We start from the raw sequence: 12,182 nt of genomic DNA, 5'->3' as shown, positions 1-12,182 counted from the left end.
GAATGCTTGGTGTACCCTGATCTCATCCAGTATTATGCACAAGTGTTATTGTGCCCATTTTATGGATGAGGAGACCGAGGCTCAGGTATGAAAAGTGAGTTGCCCATAAGAGCAAACAGGGCATTCATCCCAGGTCCACCTGCCCCGAGAGCTGGTGCCGACACTCCCAATAGGCAGCTGAATTTGTGGCAGCACAGAGGATGCAGGCTGCAGCTCAGCCAGCCTGTCCGGGAGCACCTCGCTCTACAGCCCAGAGCTCCGGGTCCTGCTCCTTACCCTTAGGCCCAAGGCTTCTCCAGTGACCCTAGCGTGGGGTGCCCTCAGCTTCCACTAAGAAAATGTGGTATTGAGATTGTCTTCAGAAATAGGAATGGGAGCAACTGATGTGTGCTCCTGAGGAAAAGGTGCTGTAAGGCCCATTCGCCAAGGAGGCAGACCTCAGAGCAGGCCACCCGGCCCTCTTTTGTCTTCAACAGGAAAACCTTGTCCCTAGCAGGAAGACCACGTCAGTGGACAGGACAGATTTTTTTTTTTTTTTTTTTTTTTTTTTTTGAGACAGAGTCTCATATTGTCGCCAGGGCTGGAGTGCAGTGGCGACACTGCAACCTCGCCTCCTGGGTTCAAGTGATTCTCCTGCCTCAGCCTCCCCAGTAGCTGGGATTACAGGCACCTGCCACCACACCCAGCTAATTTTTGTATTTTTAGTAGAGATGGGATTTTGCCATGTTGGCCTGGCTGGTCTCGAACTCCTGACCTCGTGATCCTCCCGCCTCAGCCTCCCAAAGTGCTGGGATTACAGACGCGAGCCACCGCGCCTGGCCCAGGACAGATCTTTCACTTGAGAGGAGGCAGGAGGGAGAGAGAGGCAGGAAAAGAGAGGAAGGTTGTAGAGTGGAGAGGAGGAGAGGGAAGGAAAGGGAATTGCTAGAAAAGACAGGTGTCTCTTCTTTTTTTTTATTTTTTTTTGAGACAGAGTCTCGGTCTGCCACCCAGTCTGGAGTGCAGTGGCGCAATTTCAGCTCCTTGCAACATCCGCCTCCCGGGTTCAAGTGATTCTCGTGCCTCAGCTTCCCAAGCAGCTAGGATTACAAGCTTATGCCACCATGCCCAGCTAATGTTTGTATTTTTAGTAGAGACAGGGTTTCACCATGTTGGCCAGGCTGATCTCAAACTCCTCGCCTCAAGTGATCCACCCACCTCAGCCTCCCAAAGTACTGGGATTACAGGCATGAGTCACTGAGCCCGGCCAGGACAGGTATCTCTTGCACGCATAGTTCAGGTTTCTTTCCAAGTTCCATGTCCCTAAGAAACTCATTTACTTCCCAAAGTTCAAGACCACATTCATCTTCTGAGTGATGAGATAAGGAAAGAGCCAGCATTTTTTTCAACCTGATATAAACACACATGCATACACATACCTAAACACAGATTTTTAGAGTCTAACAGTCAAATCCATCTCAGTCACTTACTCTGTATCCTTAATAGCACTAAACCTTGGTATAAAATGGGTCCAGTAATAAGAGCCAATATTTACCGAGCATTTGCCTTGAGCCAGGCACTGTTTTAGGAGCTGTATATGTGTTATTTCATCTAATGCTCACCATCGCCCTCAGGCTGGCCCTTGCCAGACAGTCTGAAGATCTGCTGCTGAGAGAAGGCAGAGACCTCAGCAGTGGGCCAGGAATCCACCTTCTGCCAGGAGAACCTGGCTGCCAGCAAGTCCTGGGGGAAAGGGGGGTATCACGAGAGGATGCCTCTTTAGGTAAGGGCTCTACCCCTCCACCTCCTGCTTCTCTTCTCAGACCCTGCCCTGGGAGCAACCCTGAGTTGTAGAGTGGGGTTTTTTTTTTTTTTTTAGATGGAGTCTTGCTCTTGTCACCCAGGCTAAAGTACAATGGCATGATCTTGGCTCACTGCAACCTCCGCCTCCCAGGTTCAAGTGATTCTCCTGCCTCAGCCTCCCAAGTAGCTGGGATTACAGGCTCCCGTCACCACGCCCAACTAATTTTTGTATTTTTAGTAGAGATGGGGTTTCATCATGTTGGCTGGGCTGGTCTCGAACTCCTGACCTCATGATCCGCCTGACTTGGCCTCCCACACCTGGAATTACAGGTGTGAGCCACCGCGCCCGGCCCATTTTTTACCCCAATTTTACAAATGAGGATGCTGATCCCCAGTGCACTTAGGTATTGAGACAGCCCAGGAGAGCCTGGATGCAGACCCCCACAGACCCACACACTAACTCCCCATCCCACATTTATCACCTTGCAGGATAGTCTGACTATCAGAAGCAGCACTTGCCCAGAACCTGGCACAAATAAGTCCTAGTAAATGGCAATGTTAACACCACTGTTATTCCCCACAGCCCTCTATCTTCCCTGCTGCAGGTGCACCAGCTGTGCCAGGTCTCATCCAGGCAGCAAGTACAGCTGCTAATGCCCAGGGGCTCTGGTGCAGAACATCACTTCCTGGCTCAGGTGGCTACAGTCAGATCCCCCAAGTCTAGATGGGGAGGAGGTCTGCCAGGGCAAAGGGTCCCTTCCTCTGTGGTACACCATCACTGCCCCCCATTTACCAAGCCAGCCAAGGTTACCAGGTGCTGGGGCCTGTCCAGCTCCCAATAGTCAGCTGTGGAGAATTTACAACCTCTTGAGCTACGTGATTACTGCTCTCGTGGGCGGATGCAGCACGCTGTTTTTCTGAAGTGTTATAGCATCATTTTTATAACTGGTTTTTCTGTTGAGAAAGAACTCAGTGGGATCACACCCACTTTACTGGGCGGGAAACTGAGTCTCACACGAGTCAGGGGTTTTGCTCAAGGTCATCTAGGAAGGTGCCGGAAGGGTTTGTACGACTCTGGACCAAAGAAGAGAAAAAAAATGAGATGAGAACGGCAAAGTTCCTCTCTCTTCTCCACATGGGGACTCTAGCCAGAAATGACTGGGCTCCCTTGCTCTCTCCCGGGAGGGATTAGTGTCAGAAGTGGGGAGAAGGTGAGAGAAAACCCAGGGGAGGGAGGGAGTCGTGGGTGGAGAGGCTTGGCAAGAGTCATAGAACCAGAAAGTACCTATCAGCGAAGATGGTAGCTATTGCGCTAAGAGCCACCTATTCTCTTTCTTTCAGACAAGGAGATTGCACAGCACAGCTGGCTGGATGCTCCTCAAATCTGAGCATATAGTGTATTTTAGTTTCCTGAGGCAGCCATAACAAAGTTCCACAAACTGGGTGGCTTAAGCAACAGAAATTTGTTGTCTCATCGTTCTGGAGGCCAGAAGTCTGGAATCAAAGTGTTGGCAAAGTTGGTTCCATCTGAGAACCATGAGGGAGACTCTGCCTGCCTCTGTCCCAGCTTCTGGTAGCCTCAGACATCCCTGGACTTGTGGGTGGCCTTCTGCCTGTCTTCACATGGTCTTCCCTCTGCACCCACATTTCTCTTTTGTATAAAAATGTCAGTCAGATTAGGGCCCACCTAACGATCTCATTTTAACTCGATTATTCTATAAAGACCATATTTCCAAATAAGGTCACATTCTGAGGTACTGGAAATTAGGATTTCAAGATATCTTTTGCTGGTGAGTGACAACTCAACCTATAAGACATCAATCCCAGGTTCCCTTGATGTTTAGGGTGGCCAAGGTAATGTGGAGAAAAGTAACACAGGCCACCTCCAGGCTGGGCCCATAAGACCTTTTATACCCTCTCTTCCTCCGTCTACCATGTTGGACACACATGGTCAGTGGAGAACGCCAAAGCCCCAAGGGATGATGGAACCTCAAGACAGAAGGGGCCTGGGTCCATGAATGACTGTGTGGAGCAGAGCCTCCTGCCAACCCATGTTAGATTGTAGTATGTTAGGCCATCAAGATTTGGGGCTGTTTGTCATTGCAGTCAGCCCACCCAGACAAGCCCAGTGGCATATGTCCCTGAGCTTATCTGGGGGCAGGGCCAGTTAGTCCAGGCAGAGGGGCTGCTGAAGGTTTCCTCTATGTAAGGGCAATTAAGTAAATGAGGTTCCTCACTCTGGGCCCATCTCCTCCTTTCCTACTCCCTTCACCTTACTCAATGGATCACAGGGTCAGAAAAAGGATTCTGGATCTGTGCGGCCGTGGCTTCTGGGCCAGGAGAGTAGATTCATTTGTTTTTGTCCATCTGGCCCCAGCTTTCCCCACTTGTCTGCCTTTTTCTCTGGAGGAAAGGTGGGGAGCTGGGGAAGAGGTGTTATGACAGAGCCCACACTGCCCCTTCACAGAATTAAAGCTCTTGTGGGTAAAGAGGAAAAGTACCAAATTTCACACATTTGGAAATCAAATGAAAAAGAAGTGTCACACGAGGCCTTCTCACTGTCACCTTTCAGCACCTCCGGCATGACTGAGAAACCTACTGAGACCAAAATGAGAAATGAAACCAACGTTAACCCTTGTCTGAAATAAGAGGTTTCCTCAGATTAACATGTTGACTGGCCCAAGGAGCCTGCTTCCCAGAAACTGTCCCAACTGTTCCCCTCATTGCCCCTCAGACCTTCATGGGGAGGAGAAGAGGCCAGCCAAGCACCCGAATTTTCTCTGAAAAGAATGGCCCTGGAGCCAGGAGTGGGGAAGCTGCTGCTGGCTTTCAGGGACAAGGATTAGCACCAGAACTGAGTAAAGCTGCCTCAGAGTCCCCCCAGGTAAGGAAGGAGGAGTTCTAGGGCAGGCAGGATCCCAAGGCAACAGGCTGACCCTTGTCTCTGAGCCTTCTGGGTCTCCCTTTCACTTACCACACTCAGGTTAGACAAAATTAGCTCCGCTCATTCCACATAAAGGGAATTTGATAACTCACTCATTCCCCTCTCCTAAATAAAAGAAAACAAACAAAATGGAAAATCTGAATGTTTCTGGGCCAACTCCTCTTAACAGTCAGCACCACCATGCCTTTGTTCTCTGGGTGTGGGCTCAGTGGTCATCTCCAGCCACCTTGGACCTTACGAGTCACACCTGGGATCTAGCTGGAGGTACAGCCATCTAGGACTGAGCCTGCAGGTGTCTCCTACCCCTCCACAGGCTCACAGCCCAGAAGATTTCATTCTCGTCTCAGGTCATTTCCCTCAGTCCCATCTGACTTGTGATGTGGCAACGCGTCAGAATTTAAAACCGGCCTATGGTTGAGGGAAGCTCGGAATTTCCCTCTGTTGTTCTGGTCTGACCTCTAGACCTGGCCTCAAGTGAATGTGCGGCTTTGCCCAGCAGGTGCCATTTTGCAAGGACCCAGTTGCAAAGCCACCTCGAGTCACTTCCTTCTCCGTTCTGAAAGCTCTCACCTCCAATGCACTCAGTGATGCTCTGGTTTCTGGCTCATTTGCCAAACGGGATAGCAAACAAAGCTGATGAGCCTACCCAGTACCTAATAGCTCAGATGTCTAATCCCCCACCTTTCAGGCACTCTCAGGGGGGGTTCCTAAGGGAAGTGGGCTCACAGAATTAATTCCAAGCATGGCAGTTTTGTGATACAAAAATGCACAAACAGTTTTCTGATGATGCCAGAGAACCTTAGGGCCCTGGAATGGGGAGGCTCTGGCAGCTCAGCTGTGGCTGGGTTCTTGGCTATGGTCAGCATCAAGACTGAGACTCCAGATCTTGTGGACACAAATCTAAGACAAGGAGTGAGGCTCCATCACCAAGTCACCTTGCCAGGTCAAGGACATGAAGATGAAATCCCTGAAGGTCTATCTCTTCTCTCTGCCCATCAAGGAGTTTGAGGTCACTGACTTCCTCCTGGGGGTGCCCCTCAAGGACAAGGTTCTGAAGCTCATGTTTGTGCAAAAGCAGCCCAAGGCTGGCCGGCGGATCAGGTTCAAAGTGATTGTCACCATAAGGGACTGCAATGATAATGTCAGTCTGGGTGTTGAGTGGCCCAAGGAGTTACTCATTGCTGTCTGCAGGACCAACGTCCTCTCCATCATCCTGGTGTAGGGTGACTACCAGGGGACAAGGTCAGCAAACCCCACACAGTGCTCTGCATGGTGACACAATGCTGCCAGCTTTGTGACTTTGATGCCACATCCAAGACTTACAGAGCTAACTTCTGGAAAGAGACTGTTCCCCAAGTCTCCCTATTGTGAATACAAGGACCCACACCATAGCATCCAGGAATGGCCACCACATGGTGCCTTTACACAGGAACAATCAATGAATAAACCTGAAAGCAAGCCAACAAAAAAACCCACAAACACACAGTATGGGAATAACTGTGGGGGAGGCTCTCTCGCAGCCTCCCTGCCACTGCATGGTTTAGGGGAAAGGCCCTGGTCAGGGTGTTGGAAAATCTGAGTTCTCATCCTGGTCTTCTGCTATTCTCCTTCGTCCCCTAAGGCAGAGCACCTTAACTTGCCGAGTCTTAGTTTTCCCAACTGTATGATAATCCCTGCTAGTGCCTACTTAAACGATTGTTGTGAAAATCAAATGTGATAGTGCACATAAAAGAACATAGGAAATTGCAAAATGCCATCTAGATATAAGGAAATCAGGGTGATGCCCACAACATTCATTCACCTCCATGGTGACGTGTGTCCTGTGCTGCAGCCACACCGAACTCTTTCTCCTGGTTTAAGCTCTGCCCACCTTTGCGCACCTCTGGCCTCAGCTCCTGCTGTCTCTCCTAGAATGCTCTGCTCCCTTATTTCCTTTGGTCAAATCCCATCCATCCTTCATGGCTCCACCTGAATTCTACTTTCTCCAAAGACTTGATCCTTCAAAAGAAAGTCAAGTCTCTATCCTCTGCGTTCCCATGTCACTTCATCTTTAGGGCAATGACCACTTTCTGCCTTACATGATGGCTGTTCATGTGTAGTTTATGTTCTCTGCTGTCTTGCCTGTCTGGGGGCAGGGTCCATGCCTTGGTGGTTCTTGCAGCTCTCCTAAGGGTGCGTACAGAGCTGACAGTACACAAGAGGCACACAGCACCATTCTGTCTTGTTGCAATGAATCGGAAAGGACCTCAAGAGGTGATCAATGCCTTCAGGGCGTGGAGGCAGAAGATGAGCAGTCAGGCTCCAGGGATCGGGTCTATAAACATTTTTTGACATAGAAGCCCAATTTCAAAGCCTAGTAGTTTTAGATTATATTTGCATTTGGAGGCTTTTAAAGTACCAAAACTTTAGATTTATATCTTCATGAACAGATGTGGAAGGGAAATCAATTCCTCATAGGAATGGCTTATTTGTTTTTATCTCAGTGCTGAATATTATGCACCAAGTGGCAAATTAATACATAAATTGACCAGAGATACATACACCACAGAATAGTGCCCTGATGAGAATGGAGTGAGGAGTGGTCTGAGCTCCACATGGCTGGGTGTGGCAGATGCCTGCCCATTATGTGTCAGTCAAGTCAGAGTTTCCCAAAAAGATGTTGGAAGCAAAGGCAACTCTGAGTGTTAGAAAAACCCAGACTATTCCTCGAGAAGAAGGGCAATGCTCACACACGTCATTTAGGGGGACATGTGCTATGGTATGCAAAGCTGGTGCCATCTTGCCTTTCCAAGGCTGTTAGAAGGATGTCATGAGAAAAAGGCATGGCAGCCCCCTGGCCCTTTCCCACATGTGCCCTCTGCTTCCCCCAGTGAGCACGTCCCTCCTCCAGGACAGGAGGAAGAGAATGGAGAAACATCATAGATTGGCCCTGAGAGAGGTGCCCTCTGGGGCTGGTGGGGCCCCCCTGCTCTCGCCTGGCGTGGCTCCCAGAGTGAGTGATGTGAGCAAATGAAGCGTGAGCACAACCTCCCTCCTCCCTCCTGCAGGCATCAGTCCCAGCCCTCCCAGGAGCCCTAGGGCAGAGTGGATGGGTGGGCATGAGGGGCGGGACAGGGCCTGATGAGAAGTCACCTGCTCAACCTCTGGGCCAGCTGTCCCACAGCCAAATGTTCCATGGGCAGAGGAGGGCCCTGAGGGGAATGCACGATCCAGGGCCCACCAGGGAACTCCATAGTGGGCTGCTGGTGGCCAAGGACTGGTGTGGGCTTCCAGAGAAAGCAGACCAGGCAGAAAGGGCAAGTCTACTCTAAAAAATTCCATAAACATGGAAAAAAACTAAAAGTGACTGCTTTCCCCAAGAGAGGGGATGACACATAATAGACAAAGCTTCTGACGTAGTCTAGCTAAAAGCCAAAGAGCTAGTTATCAGCTCTGGAGGGAGCAGGGTTGGGGAGAGAGAGAGGGGCAGACACACACACTCACACAGGAGACACACATAGAGACAGAGAGAGACAAAGAGAGAGGGGGAGAGGGAGGAGGAGGGGGAAGAGCATTTTCTATTTGTCTCATTCAGTTTCTTATCATGAAGGGACACCGGATGTCCTTTAGGGGGACAATAGAAGAGGAACAATGGAAAGGAAAGGGTTTGCATAATCAGGAAGGACCACACAGAAACCACAAATGACAGATGGGTGTCCTTATCCCCCAGACACAGGTTGACATCCCCACTCACATGTCTGAGGAGGCTGAGTTTCCAGTGACCGAAACGCCCATGGATTTGTCATCTTGGAGACAGGGACAGAGCCCTCGCATTCATAGCCCCCCATCTTGAAGAAGCTGTGAAGATGCGGGGGAATTAGAGGCTGAAGCATCAAATCCCTGCACCAGGTCAGGTGGGGATTTTGCCTGGAAATAGAGAGGAGGTGCTTTAATGAACCGGTCATGTCCTGGGTGAGAATGAGAGGAGAGGTGGCTCTGTCAGGAGAAACAGGGAGCTGCCGGCACAGCACATGTGTGAAGAGGAATTTCCACACTCCCTGAGGACACCTGTTCAGTCAAAGCAGCTTATAAAGAAACAACGGTAACACTGTCACCCTGTCACATCCCACATTCCCAAGAAGGGTGATCTTGCAAGCCCTGGAGGGCTGGAAGCAACTGTGAGCTCCTCCTCTCCAGTTTGTTTCTGGGGAGAATGGAATGGGTTAGGGTAATCTTCTATAAGCCAGCAGCTTCCGTAAGGAATTGGTATTGATTCAGGGTAGACAGAACAGCTTCATTTCTTAAGCATTACTCCAAAGTATTTATGTTCATCTTAGAAGGTTGGATGTAAATCAAGACTTGAGTGTTCAAAACCTCGGTTCTTAGCTGCAGTCAAAGCCAGATGCTGGAAGATAGAAACGACAGAGTTGACTAGCTTTTTTCCACCTCCTCAAGACACAAAAGTAATTTTCTGAAGGCAAAATACAACTCTATCCCTCAGAAGTTGCGAGGAAATTCATAACTCTGAGAAAAACAGCAAAGTAAAAGGAGACTTTCAGGTTTCAGTTGTCTTTGTGCTTGGAGGTCTCTTCAAAACCTATCCAGTTACTGTGCTCAGTCTAGGGACTCCCTCAGCCAGGGACCCCCTCTTTCCCCGCCTCTCAGAGAGGACAGAAACCACATGTCCCTCTGGTGTCTTGCCCACCATTTCGGACATTCTGAAAAGCTCTCTACATTTCAGGGATATGGAGTCTCTATGCAGGTGTCAAAAACACTCTTGATTTAAGTTGTTAAGATCCTCTGAGGAAAGCATAAAGAGGAAGCAAGGAAAAGTATGCTCATGATTTGTTTTTAAATTAAAGGAGGTGGGGAAAGAAGATGAGAAGAGTGTAGAGGAAGAAAGGCAGGACACAGACGCCTTCAGGTCCCAGGCTGTCCTCCCCAGCTGCCAGAAGTGCTGGCTCACAGCTGCCTGGCTGTCTCAGCCTCTGTGCCCCCTCACCCCATGCAGCACATCCCTGCTTCATAGCTCCAGGGGTGCCCGAGGCCTTCACTGTGATTGCATCGCAGCCCAACCTCTCCCTCTGCCCTGTCCTGCCTCCTTCACTCCCCGGTGAGTGATGCTCCTAAAAGCCGTTTCCAGGAAACCTCCTGCACGTAGATCTCCATCTCAAAGGCTTTTTCCAGAGAACCTCCCCTAAGACAGGGAGGGAGGAGGTAGGGGACAAGGCTTTTAGTGTTTTTAAAGAGTAGATAATTTTTTATCAAATACAGAAAAGGCACACAAGCCAACGTGTTTGTCACAGCCCTGGAAAACCTTTGGTGTCTTCATTCATTCAATATTAGTGCATATTTCTGGATGTATGCTATATATCCCAACTATACCTAGAGTGTTGTCATGTGGCATCTTTTTATATCTAAAGTAGGATTATTTGTCTAAAACCTTAAAAAAAGACAACGTTGGAGATTCTATTAGATACCCTGGATTAAGTCACTGGTTACTTTAACTACGATTTTTTTTTTTTTTTTTTTTTTTTGGCATTTTAAGTGGAAACAATCTCCATAGTTCCTTAACTTTTTTTTCTTCATTTAGGATAGTGAATTATTTTTTACACTTTTGCTCCCATTTATCCCTTGCTGAATTGTGTTCTTGAAAATAACATTTTAGTTATCTTTTCTTCTTTTTCATGCGGACAAGGTAACAGCCCTGCATGGGCCCTGTGTCTCAGGACTAAACTCCATGTCTTCTCACTTGGAGTTTAGAGCAAAATTCTCCAGCCATGCTCCTTCTGGTTACCATGCAATGCACCTACTGGAATAGAATCTTCAAGAAAGCCCAGAAAAAGCACGTTAAAATGAACCAACTAATTATCTTCAAAATCCATGAATTTTAAATATACATTTATTTGCATATCACACGAATGCTGATATTCGCCTTATAATCTCTCTTTTATGCACATTTTTCTGTCCATTTAGATAATGAAAGCTGTTCAAATTAACAAGTCAGAGAAACATAGATAATACTATTTTCTATACACAATTATGAATTCTAATGGTTCATGCCTTTGGACTGTGGCTTTTTAAAAACCCAGTATTGTCTTACAAAGTACATCAGAAGCCCTAAGCCTATGTTCATCCCAGCTCTGTCACTTAGTAGCTGTGAGAACTTGGGCAAGTTGTTTAGCTTCTCTGTGCCTCAGTTCCCTAATCTGTGAAATGGAGATAATAATATCAGTATCCATTTCATGGGGTTGGTGCAAGGATTACATAAATTAATTTCCATCAAGTGCTTGGACCAATGCCTGGCATACAGGTACACTACATTATTACTAATTCACGGACCTCGTTGGGAGCAATGGTGAGCACACAGATCTTTAAGTCTCTCTTCAGAGACCCTGGCAGCTATTTATAAGCACAGGGCTAGCAAAATACCTCTTTTCCCCAAATTTTAATGATACAGGAAACATCCAGCTAGACTCCCCAGTCTATAAACTGCCTTATCTTTAGACCCTATCCTTCATCTCAGCTCAGTTTCCGAGTCCCCAAATTCTACCTCCACACCGTCTTTCAAATGCCTTACTTTGCTTCCATTCTAATTGTCATCTCTGTAGTTCCAACACTCATTTTCTTGATTTTGATCTAGAAGCCTTCTAGCTGACCTACTCACTTCCATTCCTTTAGCAGTCCAGAACCACCAGTGACTCCCTACTGTCCTTTGTGGCACTCTAGACCCTTCCAACATGGCTCGCACCTGGTATTCCCTCCTTCGCCATCATTTGCCTACATTTACCAGTCAAATTGGGCTCCTTGCTGTCCATTCATTCTGTCATTCAGTCAACACTTCCTAGGGTGCTCAAAAGCCAGATTCTGCTTTCCAAAAGTTTGCTACAGAGTGGGGAGATAGACGCATGTCATTGAATCCTTGCATTAAAATTCTAGGATTGCAACCCAGATTACTAAACACAGTTGCAACCAAAATGCAGAAAGCACAATGAATCTTGCCTGGGGGAGGAGTGAGGGGTTGTGGAAATCCTCAAGGAAGGTGAAGAAAGGATCAGGTGCTATGGGAAGAGCTTTTCTTTACAGCTTTATTGATGTATAATGGAAGTACAATAAACTGCATACATTTCAAGTGTACAAGTTGATAAGTTTTGACACCCATGAAACTATGACCACTATCAAGAGAATGAACGTATCTGTCACCCACCTTCCAACATTTTCTCCTGCCCCTTTGTAACCTCTTTCTCCTGCTCTCTTCCTTCCCAGTCAGGCTCTGATCTCTTTTCTGTCACTGTTGGTTAATTTGCATTTTCTAGAATTTTACATAAACAAAATCATACATTGTGTAGTCCTTTTTTGGTCTGACTTCTTTCACTCAGCATAATTGAGATTCATCCAGCTTTAGTGTGTATCCTTGATAGTTTGTTCCTTTTTCTTGAAGAGCAGTATTCAATTGCAGTTATATACCATATTTTCT

The sequence above is a fragment of the Pan troglodytes genome, chromosome 5 (genome assembly GCF_028858775.2).
Source record: "Pan troglodytes isolate AG18354 chromosome 5, NHGRI_mPanTro3-v2.0_pri, whole genome shotgun sequence".
Lineage (NCBI taxonomy): Eukaryota > Metazoa > Chordata > Mammalia > Primates > Hominidae > Pan > Pan troglodytes.
Note: the sequence above shows the minus strand (reverse complement) of the source record.